The 26265-nt window shown below is 35.6% G+C and overlaps 1 pseudogene; it reads left to right on the top strand.

Annotated features, from left to right (window-relative positions):
• Positions 1-10488: 10488 nt before the first annotated feature.
• LOC131039226 (2-alkenal reductase (NADP(+)-dependent)-like) overlaps positions 10489-26265 on the top strand; it is a 79001-nt pseudogene continuing 63224 nt past the window's right edge.

Raw genomic sequence — 26265 nt, 5'->3', positions numbered from 1 at the left:
ACACTAATCCTTGTGTTATTTTAGGATATATTGTTCCCACATCAACAACACTCCATCAACCACCAATCCAATCCTTGTGTTGTTTCAAGATATATCGCTCCCACATCAACACCACCCCATCCACCATCAATCCACCATCATCCACAATCCTATCCCCTTGTATATTTTGTGCATCTTATAAATTGAGTCTTGTACACAGCGTCAATTGTGTGTCTCCATCTAGGCTCACTTGTACATATTGGTATTTTAGATTTCATCTTTTACGTCAATCGATTGTGTGTCTTCAATACCTTGTCCCTATCTAGATAGTGCTTCAACAATCATCTAATGGTCCCTTAGAGGTTTGGGTGTCTTGCTTGTCTCTTGTCATAAGGATCCTAGTTTAGTCTCCATCTTCAATCTTTGCAGGATGTATCCTTCCTCACATCAGACCACATCAACCCCATTCATCAATATTCCCTATGGAAAAATGTACTTGAGATGCTTATTATCTCTTTGGTGCTTTTGGATATTTGTTTATCTTTATCTTGAAATTCCTATTTTTACCTTCTTATTGTTGCCACGATCGTTTATATCATGGTGTGCTATAAATCTTGAAACTAGGGGCATGGTCTTGCTTCTTTGCTTGTGTGTGTCTTTTTTATGTGTCACATGTTGTTACCTCATGAGATCCTTGTGGTTTCATATTATATTGGGGCATATCTTTTGCTTGTAGTTTTCTAGCAGTGTCCCCAAAAGTGTCTTATAACTTTGTGAGATGTTAGACTAACCTTTTTATTTGTTGAGTCAGCCTTATATGTTGGATGTGAAATCACCTTGATTCCTCATACCTTGGTGCCTCATCATAGGGGATTCACTTAGTGAGCCTAGGTTATATCATGTGTGTTCATGGCATACTAAAGAATCCCCCTATTTTCAAAAGATATTTCCCTAAACTCCTTTTTTGTCTCCCCCTCCCAATACACAATCGATATTAAAAAACCCCCTATTTTCACCAGATGGGCAATATATTGAGCTCATTTTTTGGGATATTAAACCCCCCAATATGAATTCATGTGATATAATATTGCCTAGCCAGTGAAGCCCCTATGTGCCTCATATACAATGCTAAATCAAAATAAGTTCTCACTAAATGATAGTTATCATATGACACTCAATCCCCCCCATCCCTTTATCTCATATCTTTCTAATCCATTCATCCTATCTTTCTATCCCCCATCTTTCATTTTTTATCCCCCCATATTTTTTTATTATCTCTCAATCCCCTTTTGTTTCCTTTATCTTTCCTTTCATTTATCTATATCATTATATTATCATCTCATTGTATTTTACATAATATAGACTTGCTAGACTATCCATTATCGTTCCCATCCATTTCATTATCATTTAGTATCCTCTTGCATTAAATAGACTTGTTAGTCTATCCATTAATCATCTTCATCATTTGCATTAAAATTATCATCCTAGGCTATTAAATCCATAATACATCTACCATATTCATCCACACATCATGCATGCCACATCTCATCCATTTTGAGAGAATACCAATGTTCTTTTGAACCCACATGGCCTCTTGAGGGGGCATCTTTATCATAATCTCCTATCATATTTCCTCTTAGACACTCTTTTGAGTGACTAGGGCATCTTCTCTAATCTAACCATTTTCTTCTAAGGTCTATGCCTTAATTTTCTTTGAAATGATGCTACTTCATAACACCATCTCAATGTGGGGCAAAATGTAGACACCTAAATTTGATCATTATCATTTGATCAAATTTATTTTTATTCCTCTTTCCTTTTAGGTGAATTAATTTACCTATTTCATCTATGTCTTTACTCATTCATCTATTTAATTAAATAAAACTCCATGCTTATTTAATTAAAATCCCTATCTCCCTTTTCCTTCAATTTTGAATTAAAAAATTAAAAAATCGTATTTCCCTCATCCACTTGCATTCTACTTCTAATTTTAATATTCCCCTAAGCCCCTCCACTAAGCATGTAAAGCTTAAGTGTGGTCACCACCTCCCATCACATCAAGCACATGGGCTTATCCATTCAAGTACCTTTTTTTTTAAAGTTCCATTACTCCTCTCCATCATCCTCCACCCTTGATCTTCATCAATTAATCTTGACCATTCATCCAATCTCATCCAACTTCCTATATATCAAACCCTTAGCCATTTTTTTAATCTCTCACACCCATTTTTCATTTGAGTCCTATTATCCTATATACCAATCTTGGTTGTTGCTTGAATTTGTGTTTTTAAGTGGTTTTCTTGTTATTTGCATTCTTTTAAAGTAGCATTTTGTTCCCCACAATTGAATATTTTTAATTAATTGAAATAATTTAGAGAATAAAATAAGATTTTAAAGATTTTATTTAAGTTACCATTAAGATTACAGAACAAGATAATATTTTATTATAGTTAACGTTTAATCAGGGTCAGAGTTATAGTTCAATCAAGATTATGATTAAGTTCAATTAAAGTTAAGGTGTTAAAAATGAGTTGTCATTTTAGAGCATAATACAAGTATACGTAAATTAGGTCATAAAGTCCATAAATAGTAAAATTAATTAATTTATTTTATCCTAGTCTAATTAAATAAATATTTTATTTATTTAATTATTTTATCCTAAGATTTCTATTGATTTAAATAATTATTTATTTATTTAATTAATTCACTAATAATCATCTTCTAGCCTATCCCATTTTAAATAATTTTATTTATTTATTTAAATTGTCCTTTCTCTAAATTAAATAAATATTTTATATATTTAATTGGCTCCACCTCTTCTATTAATTAAATAATTATTTATTTATTTAATTAATTCATTAGTTTTTTCCCTCCATGACAAGTGTCATTCATCTCTTAATTTACCTTTAACCACCTCTCTAATATTTTATTATTTCCTATACCTACTCTTTAATCCTAGTCGACCATTTATTTTTCCACCTCTTATTTCTAGCCTTCCATTTTCAGGGTACTCTTTATAAAATAGGATTATTTTCTTATCCTTCCAAATCTCAATCAAGTGCAAGTTTCTACACTCTGTCGAATTGCATACTCAACCACCATCCATTCTCTATTGAGCTCTTGTGCCCACATAAAAATCCGAGAGCAACAATATCAAACAAGATCAATGAAGATAGGAGGACAATGAAGACAAGCCCTTGGAGCATGTGAAGGGTATTATCTATTTGATGTTTTGCATGTTACTTGGTTCCTCATTGGTTTTATGTTGGATTCTATTGTAGGACTAGGGTTTTAGTGGTTGATTCTCTTAGGTTTTACCATAATTTTAGTTTCCAATTCTAGCATAAACACAAACCCTTAGCCATTTTCATCTCTCTCACCTATTTTCTATTTGAGTGCAGTTATCCTATATATCAATCTTGATTGTTGCTTGGATTTGTCACTTTAAGTGCTTTTCTTGTTATTTGCATTCTTTTGAAGTTGCATTTTGTTCCACACAATTGGATATTTTTTATTAATTAACTAATTTAAAGAACAAAATAAGGTTTTTAAGATTTTATGTAGGTTACTGATGCAGGAGAATCCTCGGTTCACAACAATCTTGCATCAACCAAAAACATTTCCTTTCTATTTTGTTTGCAGTTTCAATTTTCTTTCTGTGTGTCCTAGTTTTGGCTCACCGGATCCTGTGGAGTTGGATTCTACTTGAATACTTGATCATCTTTCAGATTGCTTTCAAACCGCATCTCTTTTGGATCACTTTTCGGCAAGATATCGCTACTGGTTTCCTTGATAGTTTCTTGTTACCGGTTGTTCCTTTGTTACTGGTTGCATGAGACCTATTCTGGTGATCTATCGGAACCCATTCTGAAGCTTGCAAAGCCTTGGACGTTGATCTCGATGTTTCTTGGCGTTTGGCCAACCTTCTACATTTCATCATTTGGATTTTCCAAAGGAATATCTTGGCGGAGGCCAACCTTTTTCATTTTGCACGTTAGGTCTTGTTCTTTGGGTTTTGATCCCTTTTGGGTCGACCAGATCCTTTGGATCGATATATATATATTTGTAATCAGGCTTTAGAATGTAATCAATTGGAGAATCAAGGAGTATCAGATAGATAGATTGTGCCTAGAAGATAGATCTTTCGGTTCAAGGTCCCGACGTGACCTAATCTACCAAGCATATGTGCCAGTATGTTGTAACCTGGTTGTTACTGATAGGATGTGATCAAATTTCATGCAATAAAACTATCTGTTCTGCATTTCCTCCATCATGTCTGTGTGTTTCCGTTGTGTACTTTTGCTGACCGGTTTGGACTAATCTCTTGAGGTCCCTCCTCACATGTGACTGCTTCAAGTGGTATCAGAGTGAAGTTTCATTCTGGAGGTTGCGTGTCCTGAATTTTGTTGTAGGGTGGCGGATTGCAGATCCGACCTGCAATTGTAGAGGACTAGCGTGAATCAATGGCGTGAAGAGGAACTAGGAATGGTGGAGCATGTGGGAATGCAAGCCCTGTTGTGATGGAGATGTTGCGAGGAATGATAGCCCGGTTAGAAGCTATGGAGACAACCCAGAGAAGAGGTCTACATATTGAGGATGTGAGTGAAGATGAAGGAGAAGAAGCCCCGACAAAACAAGTGACCCTACCGACAGTTGATCCAGATGAAGAAAGGTTTTTAAGAGTTTTGAGTAGGGAAAACACTAAACCTAATTTTACCCCACCAAAATATGATGGGAAGTTAGATTCAGATGAATTGATGGATTGGATCTCGGAGATGGAGAAGTATTTTGATTTTGAAAACACTGCAGAAGAGAGGAAGGTGAAATATGTTTGTACTCGATTGAAAGGTCATGCATCTCTTTGGTGGGAGCACTTGCAAGTTGATAGACAAAGAAGAGGTAAAGAAAAGATTAAGACATGAGATAGGATGATTGCTAAGTTAAATCAAAGTTTGTCCTAACGAATTATCAAGTGGATTTGTTCCGGAAGTTGCAGAAGCTGAGACAGAAAGAATCTAGTGTGAAGGAGTACACCAAAGCATTTACAAGTTGAACATTAGATCGAGACATGTTGATGATGAAGTTGAACAGATTGCAAGATATTTGAATGGGTTGCGGATGTCTATACAAGATGAACTCAGTATGATCAAATTGGAGAGTGTTGAAGAGGCTTACCAGTATGCACTAAAGGTTGAAAAGAAATTGAACAAAAGACATGAGCAAAGACAAAGAGGTAGAGGTGGAGGGTTTATCGGAGGAAGATTTAAAGGAGGAAGAAGATATACAGGAGGAAGAGGAACCAGTATAGATCAAAACAAGGACAAGGAAGTGAGCAAAGAAGGTAATTCATACCGGAAGGATGAGAGAAATTTCTACCAGAGGAAAGAACCAGATGGTTACCGGAATGAGAACTTTGGAAGACATGACAAGAGGACATTTAGAGGAACTTGCTTTAAGTGTGGAGGAGAAGGACACCATGCATTTGAATGCAAGAAGACAGAGGCTACCAGAAGAGCAGTAGTGGTGGAAGAAAACCCCACCAGATCAGACAATAAACCGGAAGATGGAGAACTATTGATGATGAGGAGAGCTTTGTGCAGAGGAAGAATCTGTTCAAGACTAGATGTAAGGTATTTGGTAAGTGTTGTAAAGTTGTTATTGATAGTGGTAGTTCGGATAATCTTGTTTCTCAAGAGATGGCAAACAAGTTGAAATTGGAGAGATTGAAACACCCTAAGCCTTATCAGATAGAATGGATTCAGGATGAACATAAGTTGTTAGTAAGTGAACAATGTTTGTTAAAATTGAAAATTGGGAATTATCATGATGAAGTTTTGTGTGATATTATGCCTATGGATATTTGTCATCTTTTGTTGGGAAGACCTTGGCAGTTTGATAGACATGCAATACATGATGGGAGGAAGAATACATACACTATTGTGGCCAATGGGATGAAGCAAACCTTGTTACCTTTGGAGGAACCTTTGAAGAGTGAAGTCTGTACAAATACCAGAATATGTTTAGTAGATGGAAGGAAATTCATGGATGGACTGAGACAATGGGTGTTTTGCCTTAATTTCTAAAAAGACTGAGAGACCGGAATTGGAAGGAGAACACCCGACAGAGATAAGAGATTTTCTAACAAAGTATGAGGACATCATTTGAGATAGTGTACCTGATGGATTGCCACCTGTTAGAAGTATTAGTCATTGCATGGACTTTGTTCCCAAAGCTAGTTTGCCTAACAAAGATGCACACTAGTTGACACCAACAAAGAATGAAGAACTGAATAGATAAGTGCAGGAGTTGTTGGAGAAAGGTTTGACCAGGGAAAGTTTGAGCCCTTGTGCAGTGCCAACAATATTAGCACCTAGGAAGAATGGAGAATGGAGGATGTGTACCGATTCAAGAGCAATAAACAAGATCACAGTGAAATATTGGTTTCCATTGCCTAGGATGGATGACATAATGGATTGTTTGAGTGGAGCAAAATACTTTACAAAGATAGATTTGAAGAGTGGATATCATCAGATCAGGATCAGAGAAGGTGATGAGTGGAAGATAACATTTAAGACAAATGAAGGACTATATGAATGGTTGGTGATGCCTTTTGGATTAACTAATGCACCGAGTACTTTCATGAGGCTGATAAATGAGGTATTGAAGAAATTATTGGGTAAGTTTGTTATTGTGTATTTGGATGACATTCTGATTTTCAGTAGAACAAAAGAGGAGCATTTGTTGCAGTTAATACAAGTTTTGCAGAGGTTGAGAGAAGAGAAGTTGATGATCAATATCAAGAAGTGCACTTTCATGAAGGATGAGTTGGTCTATTTGGGATTTGTGATATCTGATGATGGTTTGAAGATGGACCCTGAGAAAGTGAAAGCCATTGTTGAGTGGCCTACACCTGAAAGCATTGGAGAGGTAAGATCATTTCATGGATTGGCTAGTTTTTACCTGAAGTTTATCAAAAATTGCAGTTCAATTTGTAACTGTATGACTGAGACCATGAGAGGAGGTCGGAAGGAATTCAAGTGGACCACTGGAGCAAAGAAAAGTTTTGAATTGTTGAAATAGAAGGTGATCGAGCAACCTGTGTTGCCTTTACCGGATTTCAATAAGGTATTTCAAGTGGATTGTGAAGCAAGTGGAACATTAATAGGAGCAATTTTGAGTCAAGAAGGGAGAGCAATAACATATTTAAGTGAGAAATTGAATGATGCCCGAAAGAGATATTTAGTGTATGATCGGGAATTTTATGCCATAGTTCAAGCCTTGAAGAAATGGAGACACTACTTGTTGCCTAAGGAGTTTGTATTGTATACAGGTCATCAAGCTTTGCAGTATTTGAACAATCAGAGTAAGTTGAATCAGAGACATATGAGATGGGTAGAATTCTTGCAGAGTTACACCTTTGTGTTGAAGTAGAGAAGTGGGAAATCTAACAAGGTTGTTGATGCATTGAGTAGGAGAAGGAATTTGCTGACAAAGATGAGAGTGACAGTATTAGGTTTTGAAGATTTGAAGACCTTGTATGATGAAGACTCGGATTTTGTAGAACCTTGGAAAACATGTAGAGAACTGGTTATGGTTGATAGAAGCAAATGGTTGGATTATTTCATTCAAGATGGGATGTTATTCAAGGGAGTTCAGTCATGCATACCTAAGAGTTCCATGAGAGAGAACCTAAGCAAAGAGAAACATAGTGGAGGCTTAGCTGGACATTTTGGCATTGATAAAACAATTGCATTGGTGAGTGAGCAGTACTTTTGGCCCCATATTCATAAGGATGTTAAGAGATATGTGCAGAGTTGTAGAGTTTGTCAAGTTGCAAAAGGTAGTAGTCAGAATGTGGGATTGTATAAACCTTTGATAGTACTAGTAAGACCTTGGGAGGATATAAGCATGGAATTTGTACTTGGATTGCCTAAGACACCGAGAGGGAATGATTCTATATTTGTGGTAGTGGATAGATTTTCAAAGATGGCTCATTTCATACCTTGTAAGAAGACATTAGATGCATTGCATGTAGCAAACCTATTTTTCAAGGAAGTGGTGAGATTGCATGGATTACCTAAGAGCATAGTTTCAGACAGAGACACTAAGTTTGTTGGCTATTTTTGGAGAACACTTTGGAAGAAGACGAAGACAGATTTGAAGTTCAGTTCTACTTTTCATCCACAGACTGATGGATAGACATAAGTAGTTAATCGGAGTTTGGGAAACTTGTTGAGATGTTTAGTGGGAGATAAAGCCAGAAGTTGGGATTTGATCCTTGCACAAGCATTTGCCTATAACAACTCAGTGAATAGAAGTACCAGAAAAACACCTTTTGAGATTGTTACCGAAGTGCATCCTAGAGGAATAGCAGAATTGAGAGACATTAGCAGTGAAGACCGAAAGAGTTCAAAAGCAGAAGAATTTGCAGATCACATGGCAGCATTGCATATTCAGGTTAAACATCATTTGGAAGACATGAATAGCAAATATAAGGAGAAGGCAGATGAGAAGAGGAGACATAAGGAATTTGAAGTTGGTGATGAAGTGACAGTATACTTGAGAAAAAAGAGATTCCTAGTTGGAATTTATAATAAGTTGCAGATGAAGAAGTTTGGACCCTGTAAGATTTTGAGGAAGTTCGGTTCTAGAAATGCATATGAAGTGGAGCTACCAGATAGTCTAAGTATTTCACCTATATTCAACATTGCAGATCTTCATGAGTACCATGAACCAGAATTCAATGAAGACAATGTTGCAGACCTTGAGAAACAATTGTCCAGGAAGGAACCAGATCAGATTGAAGAAATTTTGGACAGTAGGATTGGGTGTAGTACCCGGAATAGTTAGTACAAATAATATCTTGTAAAGTGGAAGAGTAGACCAGTTGAAGATTCATCTTGGATTTCTCAAGCCGAGGTAGACCGCCTTGGTTTCCCTCTGACCCCAACAAAGTGAGAGTTTCACTTTTTCATTAACCCCGGATGTTAGATGCAGGAGCATCCTCGGTTCACAGCAATTTTGCATCAACCAAAAACATTTCCTTTATGTTTTGTTTGCAGTTTCAGTTTTATTTCTGGTTGTCCCGGTTTTGGCTCACTGGATCCTATGGAGTTGGATTCTACTTGAAGACTTGATCATCTTTCTTGCTTTCAAACTGCATCTCTTTTGGATCACTTTCTGACAAGATATCGCTACTGGTTTCCTTGACAATTTCTTGTTACCGGTTGTTCCTTTGTTATCGGTTGCTTGAGACCTATTTTGGTGATCTACCGAAACCCATTTCGAAGCTTGCGGAGCCTTGGACGTTGATCTCGATGTTTCTTAGCATTTGGCCGACCTTCTACGTTTCATCCTTTGTATTTTTCGGAGGAATATCTTGGCGGAAGCCGACCTTGTTCATTTTGCACGTTAGGTCTTGTTCTTCGGGTTTTGATCCCTTTTAGGCCAATTGGATCCTTTATATATATATATATATATATATATATATATATATATATATATATATACGTTAGGTCTTGTTCTTCGGGTTTTGATCCCTTTTAGGCCAATTGGATCCTTTATATATATATATATATAATCATGCTTGAGAATGTAATCAATTGGAGAATCAAGGAGTATCAGATAGAGAGACTGTGCCTAGAAGATAGATCTTTCAATTCAAGGTCCCGATGTTACCTATTCTACCAGGCCTGTGTGCTGGTATGTTGTAACCCGGTTGTTACCGATTGGATGTAATCAAATTTCATGCAATAAAACTATCTGTTCTGCATTGCCTCCATCATGTCTGTGTGTTTCTGTTGTGTTTACTCTTGCTGACCGGTTTGGACTGATCTCTTTGAGGTCCCTCCTCACCGGTGACTGCTTCAGTTACCATTAGGATTATAGAATAAGATAAGATTTTAATTACAGTTAAGGTTTAACTAGGGAGTTATAGTTCAATCAAGATAATGATTAAGTTCAATAAAGGTTAAGGTATTAAAAAAGAGTTGTCATATTAGAACATAGTACAAGTAAATTAGATCATGAAGTACACAAATAGTAAAATCAAATGTTGTGTCATCTCATAAATATAAATATGCTAATAAATGAAAATAATTTAATTTTATTATATATGTATTTAAAATACCTATACTCCTTTAAATAATTTTCAATAATAATAATAAATTAATGACATCTAATATATATTAAAAATATTAAATATATTTAAAAATATTAACCACACATTTTATCAGAATATATGAATAATAAATTAATGACATATAATATAATTAAAAATATTAAATATATTTGAAAACATTAACCACGCATTTTATTAAATAAAAAATATCAATAAATCATTTGTTTGAAAATATCTATGAATCATTTTATAATACCATTAAATACTTTTACTGGAATTATCATCAGCCAATCCCCTCTGGCCTAACTGAACACGACAAACGATTCCGCAAATTAATCATGATAAAGACGGCTTCATAACATTCAAACAAGGCCACACATTCAGTGGGCCATAAGAGAAAAAGACATCAAAATTTCAAATTAGATAAAATCGTCAGGTGGTCAAAATATGGCTGAAAAACCGAAGTGATTGTTTCGGCCACCTAATAGGAGGTTGTTCACTACTTAAACTCAGCGATTCCCTAATCCTCGTTCTAAACGTTGTACACACCAATTTGGCCTGCAATTGCATAATATCTGAATTCTGGTATAGAGGGCACTGATCTTGACTACTGCTCTCTCTCTGCTCTTTTTACATTTGAGGTTTGTCATATTTTCATTTACTTAGGACTGAAATAAGAGTAATTTGTACTTTTTGTGGTAAATTTTGGCATTCGCCATCCATCTTTAGAATGCACTATAATGGCATTCATCATTTAGTTTGAGAGCTCCTTCAGGATCATCTTTCAGGCATGAGGTCTTATGTTTGGCCTAATTACATCAAGAATTTCACCCAGCCTCATCTGGGTGTGGTCCAATTAGCTTTAAGATGGAAGCTTGATCTGAGTCATTTTATACATCATTTTAACAATTAGTAGAAAATGGCTCCTGGTTGACATGGAGATAAGGTTTAAAATTTTCATGGACTTGCCAGAGACCGAACCCAAGACCTCCCTGTTCAGGTGTTTTACCACTCAACACCCTTTGCAGTTAGGAGGGTGGATTGTTCCTCCAATAGGTTATGGGTACAAAATTAAAGATTGATGTGTATAAGAGACAAAATTAAAGATTGATGTGTATAAGAGAAAAAAAATGACTTCGTTCACATTAACGGGTGGCCTTCTGACTAAACTGTAACCAAAGAATGATCAACTTCATATATGTAATTTATTGCCTGTAAACCACTATAATATAATTGTAATGGGTTTCGGCTACTAGAAATCTGAGTCATTGTATAATCCCTTTTTACTTTAAAATTGCTTCTGCTTGAGATGGATATAAGGTTTGTTATATTCTGTAAACTAGCTAAAACTCCCAAACCTAGGACATCCCTATTGCGGTGGTCTACCACTGAGCTATCAGCTCTGTAGTGGTTCAGAGTGTGGTTTGTTCTCCCAACAGATAATGGGTACAGACTTAAACTTTTATATATAAAGTAAAGCAAATAAGTGTTCTTGTTGCTATAGCAGGGTGGCCTGCTAACTGATTTATATCTTAAAAAATGATTACATTCATTCCTAAAACTGCTTACCGATAAATTAGAATGATATAATTGTAATGATTTTCATCGACTGGAAAGCTGCATTGAAAGCCAAAGTAGCCATCTACTGGTGAGGTTTAATTACAGCTAACTATAACTTAAATTATATATCGAATTTAATCAGTTTGTCTTTTAGTACTATTGGTTACAATGTTTGATTTAAATATGTAGAATGCTAATGGAAATGATTTTGCTTATATATTCATGCGATCAATCGCAGATTGGAGATCATGTGAGTAAATCAAGCCTTAGAACATGGCCTTGATGATTTAAGAGATGAATCAGATGTAAAAGGGGTTTTTATGAGTACAGAACATGAACTTTTCATGTAAGAAACTTATAGGAATAGTGAAAGTGGTAATTTTTTTAAATTACAAATAATGACACATAAAATGTTCAAGCAATCCCTTCAATGTGCAGGCTTAATTGGAATGTTCAGCTGGTGAGGCTCAGGGCTTAGAGGCTAACATATATCAATAGGATGCCCAAGTTCAAGCCTCAATTGGGGAGAAGCTTTCTAACAGGGCATACGGACCTGTCACTTGAGGCAGGTGATCTAGATAATCTAGGGATTACACCTAATTCCAGGAGGAATCATCTCAGTCCTGTGAATGGTAAAATGCCAATTATATGACCTTTGAATACTTAGCAAGAAAGTTTTCTCTACCTAATTGAGAGCTCAAACAGGAACAAAAGATGTGGTATTGACTAGAAAAGGATCTACCAACATTTTATCATTATTCATATCATCATGTTCATGACCTGACACTTGTCACTAGTTTATTTGCAGTTGCCCTAAAATTGGGCTTCCAAGACTGGTTATCATTCCTAGCACATGTTTCAGTCCATACACATGCACATGCTTCATTTCAAACACATGCGTGTGCTATGCATCCTGTACATGCCATAACAACATAGGACAAAACTGTAACTGTATTAGAGTGACTTATTAATACTGATAAATACTATGAAAGTGAGAGTGTGGAGCTGTGGTCAATTTTAAACTTTAAAATTAGATGGGTTGCTTACTGCAACAATGACCTAGGTTTAGAGTGACTTATTAATACTGATAAATACTATGAAAGTGAGAGTGTGAAGCTGTGGTCAATTTTAAACTTTAAATTAAGATGGGTTGCTTACTGCAACAATGACCTAGTTTCAAAATATGGGGGCATGTCCCAGGAAAATACATTCTGGTGAAGATACGTCATTAATCTTTGTACAGGTAGACCCTTATTTCCAGGGATTATTTTCTCACAGAAACAGAACTAAAGAATCTATATTGTTGTGGTGTCCATAACCTTTTCCAGATATACAACACTATGAACAAAACCTCAAAATTCCATCTATTAATGCAGTCTTTCAGATTTGCAAATGTAGAAAAAACAAAAATAGCAACAATAGACTGAAATATTTACATAACAAGGAGAACCGTAAAAGCAAGAGACAAGGGGAGAAATGAACCTTTAAAAGCAAGAGGCAAGGGACTAAAAGGTCTTCTACTCCGTTGCAATCATTAGAGTCAAGTCGTTGTGTATAAAGATTTTAGAACATGACATTGTAACAAATCTGGCATCTTGCTGATCTGCTACTTCTGATGTGCTCTAGGATAGAAAGACTTGTTATTTTATTCCTTTTTTGGTATCTCACTTCCATCTCATCAGTTCATAACAAGCGCCCTGGGCAGGCCTACCTATGCATGTGCTGGTTCATGTTCAATGCAGGCCATCATCATATGAATTTATTGGTTTTGACATTCCACTAAGCAGTTGTTTGGTACTTTAGTGGGATAAGGCACCCTCCTGGCCCAATCACGATGTCATGCTCAACATGGAATACTAATTGAGCTGTGCCAGCACCATTTTGATTAAAAATTCGTTCTTTCTGAAGCCTCAAGATCTCTGCTTCCCTTGGGAGACTCATTGCTCCCAGAAGGCATGACTTATGAGGAAAGATAGGTTTTCTTTTATGTACTGGAAGAAAAATTAAAAGGAGTCCTTCCATTTTACTAGTTTGCTCACGAATGGCCTAGAGAAGGACAAAATCTACATAACTACAGACCCATTGAGAAGAATAATATCTACCCAAAAGGATCACTGCAGATCTTGGAAAGAAGATAATATCCTGAAAGTGGTTTTTACTTTTTTATATAGGAAAGAAGAAGAATTTCCCACCTGCCAAAGTTTTATAGACCTGTGGACTAGGATAGTGGTGAAAATGTGTTTTCCACAACAAAATACCAAGACCGTTCACTTACAGCAAGCTCTTTTTTTATCAGCAAAAATCATTTTTTTATTAAGTGGTTAAAATAGTAAAATACAGCAAGCTTGGTTGCCGGGATAAGAATTGCATGATGCTTTAGATTCACTTAGTATTACAACACTGAAAATTTGAGTCCCAATCCAAAAGCCTTGTCTCTAAGAACTACAACATAATATCCATTGATTAGAAGGGAAATGCAGAAGTTTCAAAATATGACAGCTTTAGAGTGACAGAGAACCATTAATTATTAAAAACTTTGAGAAGCATGGTCCTTTTTACTTGATGGAAAAAAAATCACTGGTCACCATTTGATGAGCTTATGGCAATCAACTTCTTTAACTAAGAGTGTACAAGATGCCCCCGTTAACTGATTCTTGTTTGACGAAACTTGGTTCCATGTTACTGTATCCAGTGATGTGCCTGAATAACTGAAAGAAGGCCCAAGTTTTTGAAAGGAGAGTAATGAATTTAAATTTAAATTTCTACTGTGTTTTTTTCTTGTTCCTCTAAAATCTGATTTTTGAATGAGCTGTCCTGGCCTATGTTGATGTGCTACTCAAGAAGATATATCACTCTGTCATGCTTATTGGTAAAGGTTTCGAGGAAATGATTCATATTATAGGTTAATATCTACATGAAGAGATCAAATTGGTATATACATGGCTGCTGTAGTTTCTGGGAAATGGAGTGAAGTTCTTACATTTGGTACAAGGAAGTAGTTTTTTGTGTGGGGCCTCAGGAATTTGAGTTTGAGAACTATTAGCTTGGTAATGTGGAAGCTGTGAAACAGTAATTAGATTCAACTGGTAAAATGGCTGGGATTTTAAGATCCAGTCTAAGAGAAGCCTTGATTTTCTTAAGATACCCTTTTGTTGGAAATGGGATGATCTGGGAAAGGTTGTGATGGATGTTTCCTGAAACTATTTAGCAAAGCAGGTTTCTTGATTAGTCTGTTACAATAGAGAAGGGACAATGGGAGGATATTTAGCCTAGATTTTTGCCTTTAGAAAGTGAAAAGAAACTCTGCAGGCAAAAAAGAGATGGAAGTTATCTGTTCTATGTAGGAAGAAAGAATATTCAGGTGGCCTTTCATCCTGGATCTAGAAGTTTGAATATTGAAAGCTTGAAAATGGAGTGGACTACCCACAGAAGAGAGTTGGCTCATCAAAAGCAATCTGGATTCCACATTAACAATGTAACAGGCAGCTTACAAGATTGAATGAGATGTAGCTGTTCAGATTTAGGATTTGAAACAGTACCTTGAATTCCTCACTGTCAATATTGTAAGAAATGCACTCGTAGAAACATGTGTGGGTCAAAAATCACGATGAATATTATCTATAGAGCAGAGTGTTAATCATCTTGCACAAATTTTGAGCAAATTCCAAACTTCTAGAGAGAAGACTCCCTTTGCCTGACAAATTGATTATCTGAAATGCTAGGATTGTCGAATAAACAAATAAATACACCCATGCACACAGGTGCACAGACACCAAGAGAATGTTAATTTATCAAGCATGATTATGATATGGTGATGAAAGAGTGATGTGGTAATTGTTCGAATTTAAATTTTCATGACTTAAATGCTGATTGAGAGTCCTATGTCTCTTAAATTTGCTATATCGACTTTGATTTACAAATATAAGGATGCAGTTGACGACCTCAATGTCTAGAGCAGGCCTTTATTGGGTCATAACATATTAATTCTTATGTGGACAATTGCTATGCATAATATAGCAGCTCCAAAATAATACCATATTCTTGTTATTTTGTGTTAATACATTTCTTATGAGCATATTGCAGCATGATATGAAGACCACATAATGGTTTATTTGAAAGAGTAAAAGACATCTCTATGTATATCGTTGATGCTTGTAGAAGGATAAGAGTTTTACGTCTGATATTGTTATTGATTTTGACCACTTTATTGCAGGGAAACTCTAGTAAAATGGCAAGCATTGAAGTGAGTAATAAGCAAGTAATCTTGAAGGATTATGTTACTGGAGTGCCAAAGGAGTCTGATATGTTGATAAAATGTACCAAACTTCCATTGCAGTTAAAAGATGGAGCACAAGACATTCTTGTAAAGAATTTGTATTTGTCATGTGATCCATACATGCGAGGCCGCATGAAAAATATTGCTTCTTACTTCACAGCTCCTTTTACTCCTGGATTGGTAAGATTTGCTATATTTTAGTTTACATCATTGTTGTTTATAAAGCCAAGTAACTTAAATGTGAAAAACGTGTTAGAATGTTTTCTTCTGTTTTATTTTGTTGGAGTCTACTAGAAATACACCTATAGCACAGGCTCTGCACTGAAACTCATTTGTATTCCTTTGTAGTCAAGCCAACTTCTGAGGGATGTTTTCTAAAAGTAGTTTGTAGTTCACATGCAGTGTTAGCCCTCTTTTCAGTGTCTCAAGGGAAACAAACCTTTGGTAGGCTCTTTATAATCCAAGTATCTACACCAATTAGGCTTTGCATGTATGTACCGGATGGATGCGGATGCATTAGTGCATCTTTAAGGAAGCAATGGAAAGTAACAAATACAAGAGATCACAGCGTGCACAATCTAGTCGAGATTTTGCAGCCTGAAAATCATCCCATAATAACAGAATCCCTCATTAATCTATCTTAGTGTTGTTTGGGAATGCCAAATATATTAGTAAACTAGATGAATAAATGGAAATTTATGTAGTAATTTCTACATGTGCCAAAAGTGATTAACCCATTACTTTTTCAAATGAAGATGATATGCTTGATGCTACACATTATAGAGTCAACATTTATCCAACGTGCCTCAATATTTGTGGTAATGAAAGCTGATCTTTATTAACTTTGGAAATTTGTAATGTTGTACAGTTGCTTTTAAATCCCCTTTTTCTAATAAGGGCAATAAGAAAAATGGACTTTGAATATCAAAGATGGAAAACCTACCAAACCAATGATGTATCAAAGAAGTTAAGAACTACCAGGATACTTGATTCTAGCAGGATTCAAAGGTTGTAATAAAGTTGTACAAAACTTCTAAGCATAATGTCTAGCTAAAGTATCCCATTACAACAACATCATCTATGATTTGCCATATAATTGTATCAGCTAATGGAAATTTGAACTGCATAGAGCTATCTAGAAACAAGGCCATAAAAAATCAGCATCTTCCAAGGGAGCCCATGAGCTAGAATATGGCTTCCAACCTACCTACTTTTGCTTAATGTTGCATACATTGGCTTGCATGCAATTTGATTTAACTGGGAATTGAATTATTGCAATTGTTGACATGAGAAACTTTCATCTAAGGTTCCTCTTATTTAGTGCAAACATGAAGCAGTATATAGCTAGAATTGTCAAACTAGCAACCTCTGTCTTCTTACTAGAGATAGTGATGAGATTAGACATGGGGCTTCTAATTGAATCCTCCTTTCCAAGCTTCAATTCAACTTGAATTTCTTTCCAACACACACTTATCATTGATCACTTTTTCATATCCTTTTAGGTGGATCTTCATCCTCAACACATTGCATCCAACATCTTTCCCTATATGTGTATTTTTCAAAAACACCTCATTATAAGCCAAAGTTTTCGTGCAAGATTCTAAGTCTCACCTTCAAAATTCCAGACTAGAAAACTTTGCCTTGTGTAGATGCAGCCAAATCTCAATTTGTCTTCTGTCGATGCAAGTTCATCCAACTGCTCTAGGTTCCCAAGGAACTTACACTTTGTGCCTTACAAAATGAAGTGAAATCTTGATACTTGTCACCTCCATTGAGTTTTGAGGAGGGATTAATTTTGACATCTACGTGAAGTTCCCCTCACCATTGATCAAGTGGTGTGTAATTAAAGAGCATTTCTATAAAGGTTCTATATGGCCCAATGGAGAAGGTATTGCGGGTCTCCCTTTTCAAGAAAGGTCACAATGAAATAGACATAGTGCACTTTTGTTTTAAGAGGAATCGAGGTCTATCAATTTCTCAAGCTCCTGCCCATCATCGATCTCTCTTTGATAGAAATATCCAAAAGGTGAAGCACCTTGATGAGGTTTTGACCATAGCAATTTTCATGAATGATTCCATGCCATATGTGCTCTTTTCCATGGATCCTAAAAGAATTTGCATTATTTGACCTTCATTGTTCCATTTGTTAGCAAATTTTCATCTAGAGTGGAAAATCGACCTCTAGGAGGAAGATTCAACCCCACTCAATTGTTGATGTTGTAGCTATGGTCGGATCCTTCTATGGTCGACATAGCTTACATAATTGTCTAATTGGCTTGTCGGCCTAAGACAATTATGGGTCCGAGTTTATATGCAATTATATCAATCATAATTGAGAATTTAATTAGCATCTTTGATAATTATTTAGGGCCGACCCTATATGTCCGCCACCCTTTGTGAATATTAGATTGCTTTGAGGTCCGACCTTTTGTGAAAGGGTGCCTCTCCCTCATATTTATGAGGTGCAATCTTATTCCTTGAAAAATCAATCAGTGGGGAGAAATATTAGTGTGCTCAGGGTTGACGATAAGTTTTTATCGTCTATGGTTGGGAAGGCAACACATCTGATGGATTGTCTGTGGTTAATTGAGCACTACCTTTCAACATCAATTCCTTCTCTTTAAATTTCTCAATTATACAAGGGGGGAAAATCGACCATCACTAGGAAGGGTTCAAAATGACCACGCACGAGGAAGATTTTTACCTTTTTCCTTGTGGATTTCTTCTTGGAGTGGAAAATTGACCACCACTAGGAAGGTTTCATTTCCTTCATATGCTTCGCTCAGTTTCTAGGAGTGGAAATTCGACTAACACAAGGGATATTTCATTTTATTGCCAATCAAACTTCATCACCGAACACTTGATTTTATCTCCAAAAGGGTGCAAAATCGACCCTTAGAGGGAAATTTCCAATTTCGCTCACCTTGACAAACTCTTCCTTTTGACAATCTTGCAACATGACAACTTGACAACATATCTGCAAAATTGACAACATTTTGACAAAATTGTCAATATTGTGTTTTCGCTTCTATCCTTCAATCTTGAGGACCCTAGCTCAAAGATAGCTCAAATTACCAACTTTCGAAAGTGGATTGCTCTGGAGATGAAAACTTACTACTAAACTGACAAAGTCCTAAAAGCAACTAGACACTAAAGAAAAAAAAAGGGGGTCCCCATTTGCAATGAGGCGATGTGTGAAAAGGTCACAAGTCCCTTGTGCTTTCTTCTTTCTATTCTCTCTATGAGCTTCACTTTTTTCATTATTGCAAAACCAATTTAAATATTGGTTTCCCAACATTTCTTGTCTTTTCACCTCTTGGTTGACTCTTTGCTTCCCTTCGAAGGCTCCTTGTTTCCATTTGATGATTCTTCACGTTTCTTCGATATTTTGGGAAATTGTTGCATTGCCTCTAATTTAGTAGACATGAATGTAATTGATGAAATTGTAATTAGACCCGCACTAGTTAAGAAGACCTTGATGCTTTTGATGAAGAATAATATGAAGACTGTTAAATATTGATTGTAATTTTGATATTTAATTGTGTAATGACATTTTGAGACTTGAATATTTTCATTTTTGCAAATAATGAATATGAGGTGTATATATATACACACAAACACATACACACATACACACATACATATATGTATGTGTGTGTGTGTGTGTATGTACATTCTCATACCCAACTCGTACTGGAACAGTAACTTAGCCTTATATGATTGATGCAACCTTCCAAAATAATGGAATAGCAACTTGTATGATTGATGTAACCTTTCGATGACTGGAATAGTGCCTTATATAACTGATGTAACACTGAGCATGATTGTTGGTGGTTGGCAATGATATAAACCAGGAATTTTTAATTGATCTCAAGGCTGGAATTTATTAATTTAACTTCTCCAAAGGTAGTGCTCAACTAGGGTTGATGGGAAATGTCATAAATAATTCAGATCCAGCACTTTTTAATGCACAATAACTCTTCAAAGTCCTAAAAACCAATGTAAAAACCCTCAAATGTAACAGGCACCACTATAGCGACACTATAGCAACAACATATAGCCCTCCAAAGGATGAAATATTCAAACTGAAAAAATGTCTTTAATATTCAAACTGAAAAAATGTCTTTAAATCCTCAACAAATTAGCTCATTTGTGATCCTTGTATGGATCACTCAATATGAGAAACAAGGGTTTTCGTCCTTGATCTAAAATGTGGAATCAAGAGGCTTTCTGTTCTCTCAAACCCCAAATGTACCTAGGGTTTTCATCCTTGAATGTCAAAACTCAAATGCCAAAGATCCCAATAAAAGAATGCCAAACTGAAATCAAGATACCAAATGAGGCTAGGCACCCTCTTACTTTTCCAATCTAGGTCCTTGATTAAATTTTCCTCCAATTCATACTTAAAAGTACTTGTTATTTTATTTTTAATATTAAAAAAATCTTTTTATCTTTATATATATTTAAAATCACTTATTTTATTTTAATAATATTTTTGAAGTTGTCTCCTTAAATAAAAAATTGTTTGGCCCAACTTAAAATAATATTAAAGTTTATTTCCGTTGATTTTTCCCTTTAGCCTATGGGAAATAGAAATAGACTAGAGATATTCTTCGTGGCATTAATTCCCAAAAGGTGACATGACACATCACCTCATTCTCTCCCTTAATTACATAGACAAGTTTATATAATTTTACACTCTTTTAAGTTTTAACCCATGTTTCTCCAAGTTTTCATGATCAAGGGACTAGGGTCGATAAGATCCACACATATAATAATTCCAATAATTCAATGTAGAAGATAGACTTCTCACACAAAATGAGATATTTGTCTGTCACTATGCCCTAATATCCAATGTAGGCAAAAATAGAATAAACCCTTGAGGTAAGGTAACACCATACAATACTTCTAATAGAAGAAGTCAAATTATGCTATATCTCCAAGAGGTCCCAAACACAATATCATACACAACACATATCCTTACAATGATAATTACCTCCTTTATAGAGACATCCTAATAATATAATGGAGGGGAAATCCCAATGAAGGCCATATAATTAATTATACAATTTTTCCACATGACCCAATATAATTAATTTAAAGATTTGTGCCACATGTTGGCATATCCATCCACCTATATACATTATAATATAAGATCCATAGGTACCTAACATGCCATCCCTCATTGACATGTTTTATCCCTGGAACATGAGAAGAAGCCAAATAGCTTGATTGTCACAATTCATTACAAATATGATGCCATAACCAATCATTCAACCATCCATAGTTGATTCTTGTAGTAGTTTTATCTTGACAATACTTAGATCCCATCCTTGATCCATATTTTGATGCACCCATTTGGTTCTATTCCTAATCATAATCAGTCCTTTTTTGCTGCTGTGAATAGTAATTACTTCAGTGATACCATTGATTGCTGTAGTTGTTCCTTTGATTCCATGTAGGTCTATAGTGATTGGATTGTTGATTCCATGTATTATCATACCTCCATGATGGTTTCCTCCATTATTCTTGTCTCTCGTAAATTTTTTGATGCTTATATAGTGCACCCTTCTCTGATTCTTCACCATTTTTTGCCACCTTTTTTGTTGTCTCGTGAAGAGAATTACTTGTCTTCTCTTTTTTCTCTACATCTCACTCTTGTTTGTCCTCTGATTCATTGGTGCAATCTTTTGTAGGTCTTGAACTTTCTCTTCCTTGACTTTCCTTTGGACATCATTGTGTGTACTATCTTGTAATGTAACTTTTTCCTCCTATACCAAAGTTTCGTGAACTTCTTTTTCACATTAATGTTTATTGTTTTCAAAGATTCTAACCAATAATAACCAATAACAATATCCAACCCATCCATATCCAAAGTAGAATATTTTGAATGCAAAACATATTATCCATATAGAGCTTCAAGTATTAAAAAATTTGAATATCCTTACCTACTACTTGATTATCCTTGATGTTCTTGCTTGTACTTGTGTTTTCTTGGATAATTCTTTGTTGATGAAGTTATACTTGCTGCTAGGTATACAAAAACAATGACCTTCACCTTTTGAATGCATTTATATTGAAGGATTGAATCTTCCCTTTTTGGAGCAAAAGTACACATACTTTATCCTTAATCTTCTCATTGTGATGTCCCCTACTTGGAGGCAGGCTGTTTATCAACAATTAATCTATATTATTGAATGCATCATTAAATATTGTAACATCTCACTTTAAATGTTTAGATTAATAGGCATTTATTTTTTAATAATACAATTCTAAAACCCTATATATCAAGGTCTTATCCCTGTTACTTCTCCAGCCCAAACTGAGAAGGGAAAATTATTGTGCTAGGGTGCTTAGAGACCATCTACAAGCAAGCTCCCTCAAGGCATTGGGAATGCATGTTCGTACCCATCTCGGGACTCTCCCTCAAGGCATTGGAAATACATATCCTTACCCATCTTGGAATTACCTGACTTGTGAGGATTTAGACTACCTTTCCCTACACAATCATTCCAATCCTTACATAGGCATTAGCAGAAGACTAAGGACTAGACTATGAGTATATAACTTCTCATGTTATACACACACACATACACACACACACACACACACACACACATACACACACACATACACACACACAGACATATACATATACATATACATACATACATGTCCTTATGCAGAATTTAATAGTAATATTAATATAGACTGCAATATGTATGACAGCCATACTTTATATTTATATATATGGCTGTCATACATATTGCAGTCTATATTAATATTACTATTAAATTCTGCATAAGAACATTATCATATTAAACACATTTCCATGCATACCATCAAGAACAAGGATGTTACTGCCTGTAACTTAATAACAGTTCTGATCTGATCTGATTGATGGTGATTTACTGCAGAGGACTGATGATGTGTTTTCCAATTAAATGCCGATTCCTTGATGATTCAATCTGCCTTTGTTACTATATTTATTGCTGAGTGATGTGGATATCTGCATAGGTGTTCTTATATTTATTCCTGATGATCCCCCCTCCATCATCTCGTCCTCCCTTCTTATATTGCTGAAAGGAGGTGTTGTTTGAGGTGGACCTTCCTCATGAAAGGTGGTGTCTCCTCTTTAAAACTTAATCGCTTCTTTTCCAACTACTTGTTGCCTTAACAAATCGTACTTTATGCCCTTCCCCAACACATAATTGTCTATCTTCAAATAGTAATCATTATTAGTCTAATCTTGTTATCGTGCCTCTTTACTCGTGACTATCCAATGGTGATGTTCGCTGCTTTTGCTCAAGGATAATTGATTCTTTATTATTTCACTTTTACCATGAGCTCTTTTATATTTTTGCCACCATTCTAATGCCTCTCCACTTCCATCAAACTCAAGAATCCCCATTGAAACTAGGGTTTTTTAATTTCCTCTATATACCCAACTTTGATTTAATCAAGTCATGAATTTTTGGCTTAGAATTAAAAACAAATATAAAAATGCAAGAAATTTTGCCAAACTTCCCAAATTTGTAAAATATAAGAAAATTCCTTGATTTGCAGCTTAGAAAGTGAAGATATGAAAAATCATAAAAATGCAATAACTCTTAATATTGATACTCTAAACCTGATTTTTGGGTTGTAGCTTCCTTAGATGATCCTCAAATTTTAGTGAAAAAAATTGTAGAAAAAATTGCAGCCATTTGAAAGATATAAGCAAATCTCAAAACATTAGGGTTTTGTCCTCACCTTTGCCTAACTCATATCTCTAATATGATATATCACTTGATAAGATCCACACATATAATAATTGTAATAGTTCAATGTAGAAGATAAATCTCACACAACACAAGATATGGGCCAATATGCCCTAATATCCAATATAAGCAAAAGTAGAATAAACCTTTGAGGTAGTTTAACACCATACAATACTCTTTATCTAAGAAGTCAATTCATAATATATCTCCAAGAGATCTCAAGCACAAAATCATATACAGCACATAGCTTGACAATGATAATTACCTCCTCTATATAGACCTAATAATATAATGGAGGGTTAATCCCAATGAAGGCCTACTCATCACCTGATATAACTTACACAAGTTATCCACATGAGCCGATTTAACTAACTTAAAGGATGTGTGCCACATGTTGGCATCTCCATGCACCTACATACATTATGATATCATATCCCTAGGAACCTAATAGAGGGGTGGGTTGTCAAGGACCTTGAATTATTTTCAAAAGTCTGGGGACAATTGGGGGATGGCTATATATATATATATATATATAATTTTTTTTCTACCATATTTCTATAAAATATTCTTCAAAAACATGCATATTACTGATTTCTTTCATATACATATCAAAATTAGAGTTAAGCACACATCATAGATAAAAAAATGAGTTTGATACATATTTTCATTACATTGTTGTGAATTTTTAAATGTAAAAAAAAAGAAATGTTTTCAAAGGGCCAACCTAGCTATAAAAGAGTAGAACTATATTTGCAAAATGCGCCGAGTACTCACAAGTCAATTTGCTAGGTGAGCTACTTGCTGACGAGTTTTCATAAAACTTGTGGCAATTTTTCCTTGAAAAACTCATTAGTAAATTCAAAAATTCTTGAATTTTCCTTGAAAATCTTGTCTAAATTTATATAGCTTGGTTTTTCTTGCTTGCAATTAAAAAAACATAATTTTCATTGGTGATGAATGTTTCAAATCCCTTAATTTGGGTTTGGTGGTGAGGGGTGCTGCCCACAAGGGGCACTACCCCTTAACCCCGTTGGAGGCAATGCCCCCAGACCCACATGAGGAGCACTACCCCTCAACCCCATTGGGGTCATGTTGTGACGTAATCACACATCGCCCCACTGCTAATGGGGACCCCCTTCTTTTCGCTTTTAAGAGTAGTGTTTTGGTGTCTTAGGGTTTTGTCTCCAATCTCTCGCCCTTTGCAAATGAGTCAAGTTTTTCAAAATTTGGAGTCATCAAAATCAATAAGGAGAAAGAGTGGTCAAAAGGGTGTTCTGATGCTACGGATGTGCTTAGATAGTTTGAAGGAGTAAAATCACAATTTTTCAGGATCAATTCTAACAACTTCCTATTTTTAGGAAATTTGCAGTTTTTTGCTTTTTCTAAATTTAGAAAGTTCTGTTTTTGGCATTTTGAGGCCAATCCGGGAACTTGATTTTTTGTTTTGCTTTTTTCTAAAAATAGAAAGTTGCTTTTTTTCTTTTTTCGGGGTCATGGGTGGTCATCAAGTCAGGAAAAATGTCGAGCCAAGAGAGAACCATCTTCGAATCCAGAGGATAATTTCCAAAAAGCTAATTGAAGATCATAAGAAAATGGCTAAGTCTACAGCTTGGATCAAGGTATCCCTTGTTTAATCATCAAGACCGTCTATCCATGGAAAAATTTCTTGATTCCAAGAGAAGTCCATCCATGCTTGGTAATTCTTGATGGCACCGAAGTCCACCCATGCTTGGTGAAAATTCCTAATGGCACTGAAGTCCACCCATGCTTGGTGAAAATTCCTAATGGCACTGAAGTCCGCCTATGCTTGGTGAAAATCCTTGATGGCATTGAAGTTCGCCCATGCTTGGTGAAAATTCTTGATGGCACTGAAGTCCGCTCCAAGAATGAGAATTTTCCTTTTTTCACATGAAGTCTGCCCAAGGAGGAATTCAAGAAAATGGCTAAGTATTGAGGATTTTCCTTGATCTCATATGAAGTTCGCTCCAACATGATGGAAATTCCTCAACCAAGCATGAAGTCCGCCCAAGGAGAGGATAAGAAATTGATCACCTTGGAGAAAAAATCGAAAATTTTGGCTAAGTATTGGTGGATTAAAGCAAAAAACTTAAAATCAAGTGTGAAGTTCACCCTCCAAGAGTGGAAATTTCCTATCTTAACATTATGTCTGCCCTTCCCTAGTAATGAAATTTCCTATCTCAACAGCAAGTCCGCCGTCAAGCCATGAAGGAAACTTCCCAAGCAAGTGCCAAGTTTGCCATGCATGAGGAATTCCTTGAGATGACACCAAGTCTGCCCTAGGTGTACGAGGATTTCTCAACCAAACATGAAGTCTGCCCCACCTTGCCTAGGTGAAAAATTCTTGTTCAAACATGAAGATCATCCAATGCCTAAGGAAGAAACTCCTTGATTGCCAACTAAGGCCGCCCAAGGGAGATGAGGTAAAATTTGCCTAAGTGTTGAAAAAAAATTCAAAGCTCTTGAAAATTTGGCTATGTGAAAAATTCAAAACTATATACATTTGGCTGAGTGTGGAAGTGTTGAAAGAAGTCAAAAGTTGCCACAAAGAG

Source organism: Cryptomeria japonica, chromosome 10 (genome assembly GCF_030272615.1).
Source record: "Cryptomeria japonica chromosome 10, Sugi_1.0, whole genome shotgun sequence".
Lineage (NCBI taxonomy): Eukaryota > Viridiplantae > Streptophyta > Pinopsida > Cupressales > Cupressaceae > Cryptomeria > Cryptomeria japonica.
The sequence above is the reverse complement of the archived record's forward strand: the minus strand, read 5'-3'. Positions and strand labels throughout refer to the sequence as shown.